This window comes from Zootoca vivipara, chromosome 1 (genome assembly GCF_965207765.1).
Source record: "Zootoca vivipara chromosome 1, rZooViv2.hap1.1, whole genome shotgun sequence".
Taxonomy (NCBI): Eukaryota; Metazoa; Chordata; class Lepidosauria; order Squamata; family Lacertidae; genus Zootoca; species Zootoca vivipara.
Window position 1 is genome coordinate 30,002,943 of NC_142582.1, and position 18,765 is coordinate 30,021,707.

Below are 18,765 nucleotides of genomic sequence, written 5' to 3' on the forward strand. Positions count from 1 at the left end.
TGAATGTGCCAAGTTGAGTATTGCTTTCTCACACAGTTGATTCTCTCCCTCCAACCACTGCCCCCAGGGCAGCTTCAGGTTAGAAATGGCTGAATCAGCCCCTGAATTAGCACAATCATTTTTGTCTGTGCTGCTTCTCTCTGTGTTGAATGATTTAGGTGGGACTACGCTAGGTTGGCTGGTTTAGTGTTAAAACAGGCTTCCTCAGACCACGAGAATTGACTGAATTTGTGGAAGGGCTGGTTTCTCCAGAGTCTTTGACGTGGGTCTTGTCTGGCAAAGAGCAACCAAGTTACAGAACCTAAATGTGAGCCCCAAACTTAAATGGGTGTTTCAGTGGCCATGTTTGCACATAATGATAAGCCAGGGGTTGTGGCTTAGCCATGGTTGACCATGAATGTGCACATGGCTCGATTGCTCCTGCTTCACTCCTTCCCCGGCACAAACAGGACATCTGAATGGTGGTTTGTTTCTCCCTAAGAACCCATGGTTCAGAAGCTAACAACAAACCATGGTCTACTTTTCCGTAACTTAAAGTCTTAACTGACCTGCTATGGTTATAATTAGCTATTTGATTACCAAATCATCACAGTTGACATTGTACAAATTAACTCATACTAGGGATTGCGAGTTTGCTACCCCCCTCCTCCCCGTTGTTGTTGGACTCTTGCTAACATGTCCAGTAGTTGAGGGCGGTGGGCCTTTGTGTATCTTATAAGCAAACCAAAATAAATGTCAAATTCTGCATCAAGAAGAATTCACTTCTGTGGTCTGTATGAATTATTCAACTGAAGTCAATTTACATTATCATATATATATATATATATATATATATATATATATATATATATACCATTTGCATGCCAAAACGAACATGAGTTTGCCCAAACTACGGGAGGCAGTGGAAGACAGGAGTGCCTGGCGTGCTATGGTCCATGGGGTCACGAAGAGTCGGACACGACTAAACAACAACATACCAAAATGGCTTCTTTTTCTCCTAATATTTCTCTTAATTCCAACTTCACATTATTTTGTTCACCCTAGTTATATGTATGGTGTTGAATCCCCCCCCCACAAAAAACCCCTCTGAGACTCCTGAATTTACAGTGGACGCTCTCTTAAAAACCAGAGTTCTGTTCTGTGGGCCTTGCTGTACTCCCATAAGATCACCATCACCAGTTTTATTTTAGTGCCCACACTTCACCCTGTGGTCTCTGGGTGTATTACAACAATTTAAATAACAACGTTTTAAAAAACCCCAGTTTAAAACAAATTAATATTTCAAGAATAGGGTGGGTCCTAAAAATCTTGGGTGTCAACAGCCAGGGTAAATAAAGAGTTTTGTCTTCAGCATTTGCAGAGTACTGTATAGTGAAGATGACAGAGGCACACTTCTGTGGGGAGGGAGTGCCAAAGTTTGGGAGCTGCTGTGGAAAATACTTCCTCCTTAGCTTCACCCCTTAGCTTCTTAGGACACCACTGTCTATCAAGAAGGTCCCCTATGCTAATCTTCACAGTTGAGAGGGAAATAAGCCATCTTTTAGATATTTGAGGCCTAAGTCATTTACAGCTTTAAACCAGGATGGATTTTATTTAAATCACTAGTCAGTAAGACTTGATTTAAATCTTTTTTTCTTTCTTTCAGAAAGACTCATTCTTGCTGGTCTAATCTTAATATTTACAATGAGGTGAAGGTTTCATTTTTGGAATAATAAATTTTCAGAGTAGTTTTTACAGTTGTAAATTACTGATTTGGTTATACTATTAGAAGTACATGATTATGAAATTATTGTGAGGTTTAATAAGTTAACTGTTTGCAACTTTTCTGCTGTACTTTATTGGAAGGAGAAAAATGATCATTTCCTTAATAACAATTTAAACATTTTATTTAACTAAAGCAATAACATTATAGCATATGTATCCATGTTTGTTAACTGATGTGATTAAACTTTTTTTAAAAAAAGGTAGACTGAGTTTTAGCACACATGAGAAACTTAAAACAAATTCTTATTTCCTGATGAATAGCCTTTGGACTATAATGTAACTTAAAAAGAAAACTATATTTAGAAAGATTTTTTACTCCAAAAGCATTTTATTTTAAAAATCCAATTTAAATTTTTTTAAAATTGATTTTTTGATTTGATTTGATTTTTTTTTTAAAAAAATCATTGATTTTTATCCACCTTGCTTTAAACTCTTAACATGAGCACATTTGAATTGGGACCGAAAATGAACTGGCAGCCGGTGCTGCTTTTCTAAAACAGGGGTTATATGAGATCAAAATGGAACCCCAGCCAGTAATCTGGCTACTGCATATTGGATCAATGCTGAGTCATCTTCAGGGCCGGCCCTACAGCCAAGCTGGGTGGGCCAGGGCACCACGGCGCCGGCCCGCCGCGCAGCTGCACCCACGGCAACCGCGCTGTGCCTGCCTGCCCGCTGCGCAGCAGCGCCTGTGGCAGCCGCGCGGCGCCCACCCGCCCACCGCGCCGGGAAACGGGGCTGGGGGGCACCGAAGGGATCAGTCGCACCACGGCGCCAGGGGCGCTTAAGACGGCCCTGGGCATCTTCAAGGGCAGGCCCCCACGTAGAGTCATTGCAACAATCCAGTCTTGCCAGAGTATGGAGTGCAGTGGCCAAGGGGCTGTTGCTGCCAACATCAGAAGAGCCTTATTGGATCAGGTTAAAAAGACCCATCTAGGTCAGCGTCTTGCTCTTTCACTGGTTAGCCAGGTACTTATGAGGAGCCAGCAGGCAGGACATGCTTACAACAGCGCTCTCTCTCTCTCTCTCTCCTCACAAGTGCTTGGGAGCACTGCTTCTGACTGTGGATGCAGAATGTAGCCATCATGGCTAGTAGCCAATGGAGGCTTTATCCTCCCTAAATTTGCCTGATCCGCTTTTTTAAAGCCACCCAAGTTGGTGGCCATCACTACCTCTTGTGGAAGCGAGTTCCATAGTTTAACTTCACACAGTGTAAAGGAAATAAGTGCACACCTCTGTCCTCCCTAGAATTTTAGTCTGCACACAGTCCAGCTGGGTTCACCCCAACTGTCCTCCATGGAGTTGTCTGGGCTTATAATAGAGACTGGAAGAGCTGTGTTCATTCGTTTGTAAAGGGAGGAAATGAGGCAGGCAGGAAATCTATGGTCAGAGCAGGAATCTGAGACGGGGGTTTGGGAGAGATTTTCAGCTGGAAATGTTGGTGGGCAGTATGGAGACAAAAGGGCAATAACGACCTGTCCTTCGGCCTGTGCTGTTTAAATCGGAGGCCTGATCTAAGCGAGTATAGGTGGCGCTGTTCTATTATTCCCCAGCTCACTAGTATATTCTTTCTATCTTTTTAGGTAAAGGTAAAGGGACCCCTGACCATTAGGTCCAGTCGTGACCGACTCTGGGGTTGCGCGCTCATCTCGCATTATTGGCCGAGGGAGCCGGCGTATAGCTTCCAGGTCATGTGCCCAGCATAACAAAGCCGCTTCTGGCAAACCAGAGCAGCACATGGAAAAGCCGTTTACCTTCCCGCTATAGCGGTTCCTATTTATCTACTTGCATTTTGATGTGCTTTCGAACTGCTAGGTTGGCAGGAGCTGGGACCGAGCAACGGGAGCTCACCCCGTCACAGGGATTCGAACCGCCGACCTTCTGATCAGCAAGCCCTAGGCTCAGTGGTTTAGCCCACAGCGCCACCCGGGTCCCTTTTTACCACCCTCTTAATTGGTGACTAATAAATAGCCTGTCAAGTCTCTTCTTATTTGCTTTTGGAGCTTTAGGCTGCCAGATTTGAAGACCAGTCAGTCTGAATGCAGCTAATTGGAATCTGGCATTGAATGGCATTTTCACACGCTGCAGAGCAAGGAATCTGTCCTGGCTCAATCAATAAAAATTGAATTGTCCTGGGGATAGGACAGTGGTCAAGCTTTCTTGACCTGTGTGGTGGTGGTGGTGGTGGTGTTTTTAAGATTCTGAATTGAAACAGAAGCTCTCTTGCCCCGCTTAACACATTTGCAGCTTTGATACCAGGAATTGTAAGGCTCCGCTCCTATCGACATTCCTGCTGGGGTTGGAAAGCTAAAAACTTTCCCAGTTAAGACTGATAAACTCCTTGCTTTGTGTAGCTTTTCGGTGTACAGTGGTACCTCAGTTTAAGAACAACCCTGTTTACAAACTATTCGGTATACGAACTCTGCAAAACCAGAAGCAGTGTTCTGGTTAGCGAACTTTACCTTGGTCTACAAACAGAAGCCGAACGGTGGAGGGGCGGCAGCGGCGGGTGGCCTCCTTAGGGAAAGCGCGCCTGGGTTTAAGAATGGCTTTGATTTAAGAACGGACTTCCGGAATGAATTAGGTTTGTAAACAGAGGTACGACTGCATTTATGGTTTCTTTCTGAGATGTGTTGAATTTGTTCAACAAAGCTGGATTTTGCATCTTTCCAGCAGGTGGGATAGAGAGGACGGTGTGGCTGTGTGGAGCCATGGTAAGAAGAAGTTAGATTAGAGAAAGCCTAATAAATGTAATTTTATTTAAAATCACCATCGTGATTTTTAAACAGTTGAAATAAGTGTTTAGTCTTGGCAAGCTGGTGATCCATGTTCATGTGAAGCTTTTTAATTATTTTTTGGGGGAAATGCTCTAGTTTTTGCTCTTGCTGTAACATGCATGCCAGCTAATAATCTATAGCATTAATGTACATCTCACTCACCCTTGATTCTGAGGCACTGTATGTATGTATGTGATCCTCTGCTTTAATTGTGGCATTTTGAATACATGCTTCCTGATTTAGGTATGTTTAGAAATGGTTCACCTTGATCACTCTGTATGTGTGTGTAATATAGGGAAAAAAGGTACTGTACCCTTGAGTACCTCAAGAAAAAAAGTACACTGGTGCAATATAAAACCCAAGTTTCCATCGCACTTGGGCACATATTGGTTAGCTGCTACTCCTTCCCCTTTTCTTCCTAAAGCTGGAGGTCAACTTTATCAAAGTTAAAGCATAATTTTTTTAAAAGGTGTTGGAACCCTAGGAAGTTTGGCACATGGCTAAGCTCAAAAGAGAGGTGATTCCATAGCAAGGGTGCCGCTCCAAAAAGACACCCCCCCCAGTTACTGCCAGCCACACTCACATAGGCTTGGGCACATCCCAGGAGGTTCTTATCAGCTGATTGTAGCAATCGAACAGGGCAGTAAGGCAGAAAGCATGCCTTCAGGAACCCTGTGTAATAAGCAGTATGAGCCGCTTCATTTTGCAGTAGCTGGAGCTTCTGGAGCAGCCTTAAGGGCAGCCCCATACAGAGCAAGTTTCAGTAGCCCAATCCTGAGGTTGCTGGTATGAGTCACAGTAGCAAAGCTATCCTTAAAAAGGTAAAGGTAAAGGACCCCTGACAGTTAAGTCCCATCGCAGACGACTCGAGTTGCGGCGCTCATCTTGCTTTACAGGCTGAGGGAGCCGGCGTTTGTCCGCATACAGTTTTTCCAGGTCATGTGGCCAGCATGACACTTCTGGCGCAACGGAACACCAAAACCAGAGCAGCTCACGGAAACGCTGTTTACCTTCCTGCCAGAGCGGTACCTATTTATCTACTTGCACTTTTTGGCGTGCTTTCAAACTGCTAGGTTGGCAGGAGATGGGACCGAGCAACGGGAGCTCCACCCATTGCGGGGATTCAAACTGCTGACCTTCTGATCGGCAAGCCCAAGAGGCTCAGTGGTTTAGACCACAGTGCCACCCGCATCCCAATAAGCTATCCTTACTCATGTACAAAATGTGTATGTAATAGTTGATATTTGCTTCCCAGAGATAAGTGCCTGAAAAAAACATACAACTTTGTGAAAGTGTCTGGTTAGACCATGGTTTCCCAAACCTGGGTCTCCCGCTGATTTTGGACTACAACTCCCATTCATCCCTAGCTAGCAGGACTAGTGGTCAGGGATCATGGGAACTGAAGGCCAAAGACAGCTGGAGACCCAAGTTTGGGAAACCCTGGGTTAGACTGGTTTTTATATTCTGTCATTGACCTTGAATCCTGGGTTGCATTTCCTTCACCGGAAACACTCCTCACATTTATGGACTTTTTTCTAGTGGAGGCTTATACTGGAGGAAGGAGATAACTTTTATTTATTTCTTTGCCTGTTTCCCTCTATAGCCCCCAGCATCGCCTTCCATGCTATTCCAGAGGGTTCCTCCAGTCATCTGGAGCAAATTTCCAGTGTGTGGTATAGGGGGACAGGAGAAGACTCTCTCGATCTTTTCAGCCAGCTGGAGCATCCGACTAGGAGAGAGCCGCTCACAGGAGCTTACAACCCCAAACCGTTATTACTTATTGTAACGTTACGAAACTGCAGTTTTTAGAAGTGGAAAACTTTCCATATAGAAAATAATAACAGGAAAATGCCCTTCTTGACAGTGCTGGATCTAATCGGCAGTTATAGGAATCGATGGCTAGATGGACAGCTTCTCTTACAAGAAAGGTTCTTGATGAGAATAATTCAACGACGTGGCATTTGGACTTTGGGTGGATGCAGGTTGCCGTTTATCACCTGACAGCTGATTGAAAAGTCACTCTGGGTAACTGGCTGCCCTGTGCAACTGTCATCTGTAGCCTTCAGCCATGTGTTGAAGTGAATTTTGCCATATTTCCATAACAGGTTGAAAGGAAGGGTTAGTGAAGATGGAGCAAAATTCTTTCTTGGGTCCATTGGAACACTAGGTGCTTAATGAAACAAAAACAATGTTTAATGCCCTGCCACAACGTTAATTGTAAAAAAGGAGCAATAAGTAGACATGAGCCCACCAACTATTTTTTCCAGACTGCCAGCATTTTATTATGAGATAAAGATGTCCATCCAACCAGTGAACAGATTTCTTTTTTAAAAAAATGGTTCCTCTTCCAAACATTTTGCTTTGGTACAGCTTTTCATATCACTGAAATTAGCACTACTGAAACAGATTATCTTTTTACGGAAATGGCTTGGTGGTTCTGCATGTACAAAACTATTCTTGAATGGTGGTACCTCATGTTGCGTACGGGATCCGTTCCGGAGCCCCGTACAAAATATGAGCAGTACACAACATGAAGCGCCGCATGTGCGCGGTGCGATTTGGCGCTTCTGCGCATGACGTCATTTGTCGCGTCTGCACATGCGCGAACCGCCAACCCGGGAAGTAACCCGTTCCGGTACTTCCAGGTTCGGCGCATACGTATCTCGTGTCGTACGCAACCCGCAGCATTCGTAACAAGAGGTATGACTGTATACCGATTGTTCTGCCTTCTGAGTTGATTTATCAATCAGTGTTTGTGACCGCTATTGCTGGCAGCCAAACTTCTGCTCAAACATTCAGAGAATGCACATGGGTGCAAGCTGTATTTGTGTGGAGTTGAGCAATGTCAGAATCCTCCCCATGATCAGGAACCCTGCACACCTGTTGAGTTTCGCTCACAAGCAAAAAGAGGGACCATGCCAGGTATGCGTGGCATGGAGGTGGTTATGCCAGTGTGCACAGCTCTGCACGCCACACAGTTTGAGTGCTCTAGTGTTCTTTGAATGCTTGTAGAGAGGCCTGTTGTGGTGCTTGGCACCTGATGGCACAAGCCACAACTGTGGAGGTAATAGCACTAGTATTCTTGAACTCTGGGGCTGCCAGCAATGCCCTGTTTTAAACAGAGCAATGATTTATAATGTAGCAAAGTAGGCAAGAACTGTCGTAATAACGCACCAAATTACGGTATACTATGAAAAATGGCATTTGATATGAGGCTCGTAGACTTGGTCCTTCACACGGACCCTCTGAATTGTTGCTGATGCGGCAGTATTTTAGGAATTGCGAACTGTATGTAGTGGAGATGCAGAGCCAAGGGGGGTTTAACAGTTGAATTTGCCTGTATGCATATTTAGCATTTCAAAAGGATTTTAGTATTTCGGTTTTCTGGAGCTGGGTGTGACAATTCCCGAAAGGCAGAAAATGGTAAGGGTAATCTTCACACATTTGCAAATGCCAGTGTTGGTTTTGCAAAGTTGAGTTTAGCAGCACCCAGGAGCACATCAAAGAAAGCGGTAAAGGAAGGGGGTGGCGGCAGGAAATTGTATTGTTTTGAATCCACACTAGAAATCTGATCACGCCCTGGCATGGATGAGGTGCTTCTGTCTTAATCACAGCTTTGTGTTTTGGGTGGGATAACGGCTGTGCAGCCGCACTGTACAAAGCAGGTTGAAAACCATAATCCAGACACACGGGGCATGCTGGGGCATCCTTGTTAGAAACCAAAACATGTTGTAACACTGGTGCTCTCTAATTGTGCTTGCATATAGCTCAGCTCGGTGGTGAGAACAGGCCCTTAGGCCTTGTCTGAGTTACAGCTATAACTGAGTCATGAGATCAAGTTTCATCACAGCTGTCTGTCCCTCTGACCAGGCTGCTTCACTGTTAAAATGTGTAGTGCAATGGAGCCTCTAAAGAGGTATGCAAAACTTTTCCCTCTTCCCTTCCCTTTCTTTCTTTCTTTCTTTTTTTTTGCTGTGCATGCATTTTCTTCCTGCTTCAGTCTGGCTGCAGGAGTCAATTGTGTCTGGAACAACAGAGTCTCTTTACAGTATGTTTTTAATTCAGCTGTATGAACTATGTAGGTTTAGATTTTGAACTTTCACTGTTCATGTTAATGGAAAGTTCTATAAGAGTTGATTAAAAGGTCTGGAACAGAGGAGGGGAGTTTTGTTTTTCAACTCTTGTCATCTAAGCTCCTCCTCTGAAATAAGAACAATATTATTATTGTGCAGAAGTGATCATTACTCACGCTGAATCAATTTTTGTCAGGAAGGATGGGGGACAAAGTTTCTAAACAGACAATGCTCAAGAATTCATTTGAAAATCAAACTTGAGGGGCATAACTTAGCTCAAGTTTTAAAATATGAATCTATTCACCATATTTATTTCTATGTACTTTACCTTATTTGTTCATGCTTCCTGTGAGAATTTCTAAGGTGATATGAGTTGGGTAAGGTTGTTACAAGTTGCTTAGATATTTGGGTGCGTTTCAATTTTCCGCAGTCTCATTGTATTGGTGGATCTTGCTTGGCCACCTGGAGGACATGCAAGGTGTAAACTTGAGACATGTCTCCTTTGGGGAAAATCTGTGTATGTGGGATGTTGAAATAGGGTTAACAGTCATGCATAAGTGAAAGTTTAAGGATGCATATTATGTTAAGGTTACCAGAAGTCCCCTGTTTCCCGGAGACAGCCCCCGAATTTACAAATCATTCCCCATACAAAATCCATTGAAGTTGGAAAGTGTCCCCGGATTCGTTGAAAACAACAACAACTGGTAACCTTATATCGGGCATCCCCAAACTGCGGCCCTCCAGATGTTTTGACCTACAACTCCCATGATCCCTAGCTAACAGGACCAGTGGTCAGGGATGATGGGAATTGTAGTCCAAAACATCTGGAGGGCCGAAGTTTGGGGATGCCTGCCTTATATTATGTACCTTTGGCAGGTACATAGTGGAGCTACCTGATGACTTGGCAGCAGCCTCTCTTTCTTTAACCTCCCTGAATATGGTTCAAGGCAGCTCAAGAATGTGGAATGCTTAGGATCTCTTATTCAAGGGCTCCATGTCTGATGACCTTTGACCTTCAGTCTCTCTCTCTCTCTCCTCCCCACCCAGCCTCTTTACCTTGACATAAAATCGCCATTGTGCTCAAAGCACTTTCCCCAACACAATTTAACTGACTCTAAGAACTGGATGAGCAGCACTGAGTTGATATATTGATGGTTCTGAATAGTCAGTAACCACTGGGTTGTTTTTTATTATTATTAAAATATTCATATACTCCCCTCTCATAAAATATATCGGTGGTGTACAGCAATTATAAAAACATTATTTAAAAAAACTTTAGCAGTAATACAAGATCATTGCTAAAATGACCAGTTAGTCAATTAAAATTTTAAACAAGTGCAAAGGCCTGTCAGCAATAAAGCATCAAGAGATGCCCAAAATTCAAAAGTGAGACAGTTTTTAAAGTGCCTTTGGACCCAAGATGTTCAGGGCTTTGTATATCAACACAAGAGCCTTGAACCTGGGCTTGTAGATACAAATACACTAGATGAAAATATCTTACGGTTGCAATATTATATATTTGTGTTCCATGGTGTACCCCTTGCCTGCCTATTTACAAACTCTGAGGTTGGCTCTGATATATTGGAATTGGAACCACAGTGGTCTGCTCTCTAGTTGTTAACTTGAGCATGCTTGTTTAGATGTGAGACTGCAATTCTAACTCTGGCTCGGCTTGGTTTGGCACAATCCTCTCTGTGCAGAGCTTGGAGTTGTGGATTCTTAAATGGTGAGCTGGCCCCTGGGTATGGAGCATTTGCACACCAGCCTGACTTTGTTCCAGTTTATAGACTGCTGTTGTCTCAACATCTCCCCCACTCAACCAGGAAGTGGTTGTGCCATTAAGAACCCTTTTGAATTATACTTTGGGCTGCACAGAACCTTGCATGGGTTACATACATACCCAGCATTAGTTGTTTGTGAATGGAAAAAAAAAATCTGTGTTCTACACACACACAAAATGTGAAGGTGTTATCATGTCCTTGTACCTTGGGAATAGGATGTACTATGAATATTGCATGAACAGTGGTGCAGCTTTTGGGCTGCTTCAATTTGCAGATCTGGCTTGAGAGAAGCCCTGATTTTAGGAGTTTTATTGTACATCTTGTTTGAGTTATGCTGCTGGTTTGCATGGGATTTTGGAAGGGGAGGTATTGTGGACAGTGTTGCATCTTTCAGCAAACCATGCAGAACTGCATTTGCAGAAAACTATTACAGTAGGATTGCCCGCCAGAGATATCTCAGCCCAATAAAACATACAGCTGCACTTCATTTGATATTTTATGGAGAGTGGGATATTAAGTCGAGAAAGTTTTTAACACTTTCCTTCCCTGCTACCACCCTAGAAGTGTAGCAGAATTCTTGGAGTATTTTATAGAGGGACTTATGCAGTGCTATTTTAAAAGTGGTGCCCGAAGTCACCATGAACACCTCTCTTGTTTTCTTAGAATGGCAATGGTGCCCATCTGAGAAGTGAGTTGCAGCTGAAAAAAGCCACTTGTATTTGTTTGAGGTTGGGGGAAATTAAGCGTATATATATATATATATATATATATATATATATAGATATGCACAGTGCATAACTTTTGCCTCCTCGACACACTTTTCTGCTACTTGGGTTTTGCTATTATACTCTTTTTGCTGTTCGTTAAGACATTCAGATAATTAGTTCCAAAAAATATATATAAGGATTGTATCAGTTGAAAGTCTCCTTTGTGCTATTATGTTAGAAAGGCAGTGCGCTTCCGGTTTTGCCGCGGATCGTTTCACAGGCAGGAAAAAAAAGAGCGCTCTTGCACTTCTAACTTTGCTGGGCAAAAGGGGGTACCCGCGTGGCTAGCGGACCCCAAGAAAGGTCGGGGAGGCGATCCTCGTCCGAACGGTCGGTCGTGTCCGTGTGTACTCCGGATATCTCGTGTGTACAGCGCGAGGAAGAAAGAGACCAGGACACTGCGACGCATTAAGAACAGCGGGACCAGCAGAGAAAGCCAAACCGAGCCTGAGCGATCACGTCGGTAAAATTCCATCTATTTTAATCCCATTCGCAAACCTCCGAGCGTGTTTAGAACTAAGGGAGAAGGGGCAATAAAAGCGCTGAGAGCGTCCCCCCCCCTACATGCAGCGAATTATATAATTGTAAAAGAAGCGAGACGGGGGAGAAGGGAAGGAGTGAAACGGAAAGTTTTTAAAGAGACGCTTGAGGGGACAACCAAACGTTTATTTAGGGGGGAGATATATGGACTAATTTATTGGAGCCTGTTGGACTTAGAATTGAGGGAAGCACACGCACACAAGTCCTGAGTCGTGTAACAGTGTGGCAAAAGGGAGAGGGGAATTATTCGAGACAAAATGGCGACAGAGCGACAGACAGTATGACTAAGCAGCAAAAGTGCTAAAGAACGGGGAAGTGAAGTGACGCATACCGCCAGGAGCGTCGGAGAGTTAAAGGGACACTACATAATTAAGGAGAGACAATATTGACAGTCAGCGGCTCAAATAAAGCCTGCTTTTACAGTGATCTACCCTCGTTTAACAAGCAAGTGCGACATCGTGTGTCCAAATAGAGGCATGCCACAGGATAATAAGAAACTGGAGAAGGTGAAGAAACTAAATGCTGAGACCACACAACAAAGAAGAACTTCATTAACCAACCACGAAATGGAACTTAAAGAGCTGATTCTGAGCTTAAGGAGCGATATAAGCGAAATAAAACAGGATTTAGCAGAAATTAAGTCTGAGATGAACGAGAGGGTGAAAACCTTGGAAGATAAGGTGGAAAAGATTGAAGAGAAATATGAAACCATTGCAAAGGACACCCAGGAATCCAAAAATCATCTGGAAAAACTGGTAGAGACTTCAAATAAAACGGCAGAGACTATTCAAGAGCTCCAATCTAAAAACCAAATTATAGAAAAAACTGTGGATAAGATCTCCAAGGAAAAAAGAGGTGGTAAGAAAGAAACGGAAGACATAAGGAAAGAGCTTGATAAGCAAAAGGCGGCTTTTGAAGCCCAACAAGATGCCTTGGCTCTTATGCAGATGAAATTAAGAGAAAAAACCCTCCGTTTTCGAAATATCCCAGAATTACCACAAGAGAACATTGAGATCAGAGTGTCTAAAGCCTTGGCGAATTGGCTGCAGATAGATGAGAGAGAGATAGAAGCAAGAATTGAAGAGGCTTTCAGGATCAACTCCAGGAAAGCAAGAATGAATAACTGGCCGGGAGACTGCTTGGTGTCCTTCACGACCTTATGGCTCAGAAATAAAATTCTACAGACTAAAGGGAAGAGGAGACTGATGATGGACGGTGTCGAGATAGTGGTCATGAAGGAAATCCCACCACACTTTCTTCAGAAAAGAAAGAAATACCAATTTTTGACCAAACACTTGCAAGCTAAAAAGATCTTTTTTAAGTGGGAATATCCGGAGGGTCTTTCACTTTTTTATAAGGGGAGGTGGAGAAAGTTTGAGACGCCGGACTCTGCCGATAGATTTTACAGGACATACTCACAACAACTTGGGGGGGGAAAGACTGGAGAGATTAAGGAGAGACAAGAACCGAGAGAGGAAGAGACGGAAACTGAGGTGGAAGGCGAGGAAGGCGAAACAGCGGCAAGCGATCTTGATGAGGCTGAAGAAGCAGGAGCGTTAGAAGATTAATCCTACAATAGAATTGTGGGTTGGACTTTTTTCTACTCCTGACCACTACCCCGTGTCTGTTTTTTCTTCCTTTCTCTTTTTTCTTCTTCTCTTTTCTGTTTTGTTTTTCTCCATTTTTTTTTCTTTTCGTAGCTTTTTTTTCTTTTTTCCCCTCTAGTGATTTAATTGGTTATATCGAATAAATATGAGTATTAAAGTAATTTCTTGGAACATTAATGGATTGAATAATAATAAGAAGAGAAATAGGACTAGCCATATACTGAAAAAAGAAAAGTGGGATGTGATATGTCTCCAAGAGACACATGTAAACATTAAACATGAAAGGGTTTTAAAAAATGAAAAATTGGGCCTAGATTTTGTAACATCCGACACGAAGAAGAAGAGAGGAGTGGTGATATATATAAAAAATAAATGGTGCCCAGAAATGTTATGGAAAGATAAAAAAGGCAGGATTGTAATAGTGAAAACACGGATTGAAGGAGAGAATTGGATCTGGGTGGGGATATACGCCCCGAATGGTAGCAAAGTGGCTTTTTTTAAGGAGCTAGAGGACCAACTGATGAAATATCACGGAGATAAAATTATACTGTTAGGAGATTTGAACGGAATCAAAAATCCAATCTTAGATAAATCAGGCCCTCCCCAAAGGAAAAAACAAAATAAGCTACCAAAATTTTTTGATGAATTGACGGGAAACCTAGATCTGGTAGATGCGTGGAGGCATAAACACTCCTCTCAAAAAGATTTCACGTTCTTCTCCCATAGACACCAGGTGGCGTCTAGAATAGACGCCATTTGGATTCCCAGGGAACTTGTTTTGAGACTAGCAAAAGTGGAAATATGTTCACGCACCTTATCGGACCATAACCCGGTATGGTTGACGTTTGTTCCAGAGGTAAAAGATAGAAGATGGAGGCTGAATGTATTCCTGTTAAAAAACCCAAAAATAATCCAAGATGTATCAACACAGTATAAAGACTATTTAGATATAAATAATAGGGGAGAAGTAGACCCTACTATAGTCTGGGACGCTGGGAAAGCAATGCTACGTGGGTTCTTCATTCAACAAAATGCAAAATGGCGGAAAATCAGAGAGGAGAAAAAAGTTAACTTGCTACAAGAAATCAGAAAGAAGGAAAAAAAATTATTAAAAAAGGAAAATGAAGCCATAAAACATGAATTAAAAATTTTAAAATTGGAATATGAGAAAATGATTGATGATGAATTGGATCAAAATTTACAATTTTGGAAATACAAAAATTTTAAATGGGCAAACAAACCAAGCAAATTATTAATCTGGCAACTAAAAAAGAGACAAAAAGAGAAAATTATTAATAAGATTGAATTTAATGACAGAATTCTAGAGAAATCAAGTGAGATTGTGAAAGCCTTTCAAAAACATTATGAATTGGTTTACCAGAAAGAAGGTGCGAATTTGGAGAAAATAGAAGAATTTATTAAAAAACATAATATGCCATTAATACCATCAGATAAGTTAAGAGCGTTAAATATGGAAATAACAGTAGAGGAAATAAAGGAGACCCTAAAAATGATGAAAAATGGCAAGGCCCCAGGCCCAGATGGCCTCCCTACGGAATTATATAAGACCCTGGATGAAGTAATGTTGGCCCCTCTGAAAGACTTATTCAACTTAATATTGGATAAAGGCACTATCCCGCACTCTTGGGAAGAAGCGCAAATAATCCTAATTCCAAAATCAAAGCTAGAAACCCCAACTCCGAACGACTTTAGACCAATCTCGCTTTTGAATAGCGACTACAAGATATTTGCAAAACTGTTAGCGAATAGATTATCCTCCATTTTAGAAGATATAATACAAAAAGATCAGGTTGGCTTTGTGAAAGGCAGATTCGCCAAAGACAATATAAGAAATGTTATAAATATTATAGAACTTTTAGAAAATAGAAGAGACAAACAAGCCGCAATTCTGTCCGTGGACGCGGAAAAGGCCTTTGACAGGGTGGCCTGGGACTTTATGCTAAGATTGTTAGAAGAGGTAAAAATGGGGGATAGATTAGAAAGGGCAATAAAGGCCATTTACAATTCCCAAAATGCTAAATTAATTATAAATGGAAAGTTCACGAACAAAATTAACATCACAAGGGGGACAAGACAAGGGTGCCCTCTGTCCCCCATCTTATTTATCATCACGCTCGAAATTTTATTAAATACAATTAGGAAAAGTGAGGAAATTAAAGGAATCGTGGTGGGCAATAAAAGTTATAAAGTAAAGGCCTTTGCCGACGATATTATAATAACATCAGAGGACCCGATTACAAGCATTCCCAGCGCCATCCGGCTGATAGAAGAATACGGGGAATTGGCGGGCTTGAAAATAAACTATAATAAGACAAAATTGTTAGTCAAAAATCTTGAAGCAAATGAGGAAAAAATGCTGCAAGAAACCACAAAACTCAGAATTAGTAAAAAAATGAAATATTTAGGAATTGAGATGACAACAAAAGCAATCGACCTGATTCAGGATAACTATTTAGAAACTTGGAAGCAAATTAGGAAGAAATTTGACGTTTGGAGGAAATTAAAATTAACATTTATGGGTAGAATCTCAGCCGTAAAGATGTGCGTGGTGCCTAAGATGAACTTCCTTTTCCAAAACCTTCCACTGTTGGGGATGGAGAAATATTTTAGGGATTGGAAAAGGGACATTGCGGAGTTCATTTGGAACGGAAAAAAACCCCGTATAAAACATAAGATCCTGATAGACCATAAGGACAGAGGGGGTTACGGCCTCCCAGATCTGGAAATCTTTCATGATTCAGCGGCATTAGTCTGGATTAAAGAATGGGTAGTCTTAAAAAATTCGGATGTATTAGATTTAGAAGGTGATGGGCTAGGACACGGCTGGCACTATTATTTGATGAAAGATAGGATAGACAAGAAGAATTTTTTCATGTTCCATATGATCAGAAAATCTTTATTTAAAGTTTGGTTAAAATATAGGAGATTCTTCGAACCAAAAACCCCTTGGTGGCTCTCTCCAGCCGAACTATTGGCGGTGAGAAGACGTAATATGAATAACACCTGGCCCACATACCGTATGCTCCTGGAAGAAAAGGAAGGAACGCTGAAATTGAGAGAATATAAAGAAATAAAACACCACTTAAATACGTGGTTAGATTATTTTCAAATTAATCAGAGATTACAATTGGACAAGAAAGTGGGATTTGAAAAGAATAAATCGAACCTGGAGGAAATTTTAATCGATAAGGAAGGTAAATACATTTCGAATTTATATCAGATACTATTAAAGTGGGAAACAGAAGAGGAGCTAACAAAAAATTATATGATTAAATGGAGCCAGGATTTGGGAAAAACAATCAGTATGCAAAAATGGGAACAACTATGGAAAAGAGACTCGAGATTTACACCAAATTATGATCTGATAGAGAATATATTTAAAATGCAAAATCAATGGCATTTAACACCGGCTAAATTGGCTAAAATGTACCCAAATGTAAGCAATATCTGCTGGAGATGCTGTAAAGAAGTCGGGACATATGTTCATATTTGGTGGAGCTGTGATCTCATTAAAGACTTCTGGGAATTAGTCTATAAAGAGTTAAAGAAAATCGTAAAATACTCTTTTAAGAAACAACCTGAGATCTTTTTATTAGGGATGTTAGGAGAGGACATAAAACCGAATGATAGATGTGTAGTGAGCTATGCAACGGCGGCAGCTAGACTCTTATTGGCAAGAGCATGGAAATCTCAAGAGATTCCAAAGAAGGAAGATTGGTTACATAAATTAATATTATATTACAATTTAGCAAGAAAACATGATTTATTGAAGGAAACAAATGTGAGGGATAAATTAAAGAATTGGGAATCACTTACCATTTATCTTAGTACACACATAGATAATCCGTCTCTTCTCTCCGACGTAGCAGGATTCTAGAATTAAGAAGAAAAATGATTAATGTTATGGATGTCATATTTCTCGTTTCAAATGTATATGTGTATATGTGGATTATACATATCCTCTTTCCGAGACAGTAAGACTCAAGGATAAAGAAGATAAGAAAGAATCTAATTTTCTGGATATTATTTGTATGGTAATATTCTGCATTATTATTCTTAATTTGGATTTTGTTTCTAATGGTACAAAATTGTAATAACGTGTGTGTGATGAAAATATTTATAATACAGATAAGTCTAATTTAGGTTGTGAAGGAACAGGGTTGGGGGTAAGGGCAGGGGAGGGAAAGAGTGACTCTGGAGGTAGGGGGGAGGGGGGGATTTTGTTTTTGTGTCTGTCCTGTTTAGTTGGATCTTTTCTTTTAATTGTTGTATATGTTTGAATCTACAATAAACTTTATTTTAAAAAAAAAAAATGTTAGAAAGGCAGTGCCTTGGGCTTGTGCAGCCATGAAGCCTGCTGAGTGACAACAAGCCAGTCGCAAGTCCCTTAGCCTGATGTACCTCACAGGGTGGTTGTGAGGATACAGCAGGATAATCCTCATGTGCACTATCTTGAAGCTCGTTGGAAGAAAAAAAATGGAAAACCAATGCAGGAAATCTTGAGAATCTTTTCAGCTCCACATGAGCATTTCCAGTGCTTGGTTCTTACTCTGTGAAACATGTGCCTTGTTTCTGCACTGGTCATTCACACTTGTTTGATGCAATTATCAACTGGAACTTTTTATTTTATTTTTAAGACTACGTTTGGCAGCATTTCAACATGAAAGCAGGTTCCCGTAGCCTAGGACTGTAAACTGTATAATTTGTCCAAGGAGGCCTATGCGTTACAGAAATGAAAATTCCTTTTCTTGACAGCCTTTATTGCTTAATGGGCAGCAATTTGGCTGTCAGAAACAGCTGGCGCAGTGGGGTGGGACAATGGGATAGGGGCGCTGGAGGAGGAAGTGCTTATTCCAGACACCCACTGAGAGAATCGGGTTACGCAGCCTGTCATTAACAGCATGGCATGGTGCTCTAATCTGAAGCGCTGCTTCCGCATCTGAGCAGTGGAGCCTGTGGCTCAGACTGTAGGTATCTCTGTTGAACAACGAGGAAGAAAATCTCTGCTCTGGAGTGCCTTCCCAAACACTTTTCTGCCTTCGTGTTTTGTTGTCATGTCTTTGTGGAGCTGAAACCCTTCACTAAAGCTGGACTTCTCTTTTCTTATAAAGGTGAAACGCAGATTTTAAGTTCTTTTGTGTTTTTCTTTTGCCTCAGGGTTATTTGTTGGTGGAAGGCCCTGTTGTTATGTTTTATCATCTAGCCCAGGCATCCCCGAACTGCGGCCCTCCAGATGTTTTAGCCTACAACTCCCATGATCCCTAGCTAACAGGACCAGTGGTCAGGGATGATGGGAATTGTAGTCCAAAACATCTGGAGGGCTGAAGTTTGGGGATGCCTGATCTAGCCTATACAGTGGACCCTCGGGTTACGTTACCTTCGGGTAACGTAACTTTCGGGTTGCGAACGCAGCAAACCCAGAAGTGCATACTTCC

The 18,765-nt window shown here is 41.7% G+C and overlaps 1 protein-coding gene across 1 annotated transcript in view; it reads left to right on the forward strand.

Moving 5' to 3' along the window:
- Positions 1-18,765, forward strand: part of ACVR1 (activin A receptor type 1) — a 74,977-nt gene that overhangs the window by 6,484 nt on the left and 49,728 nt on the right. The window lies entirely within an intron of this gene.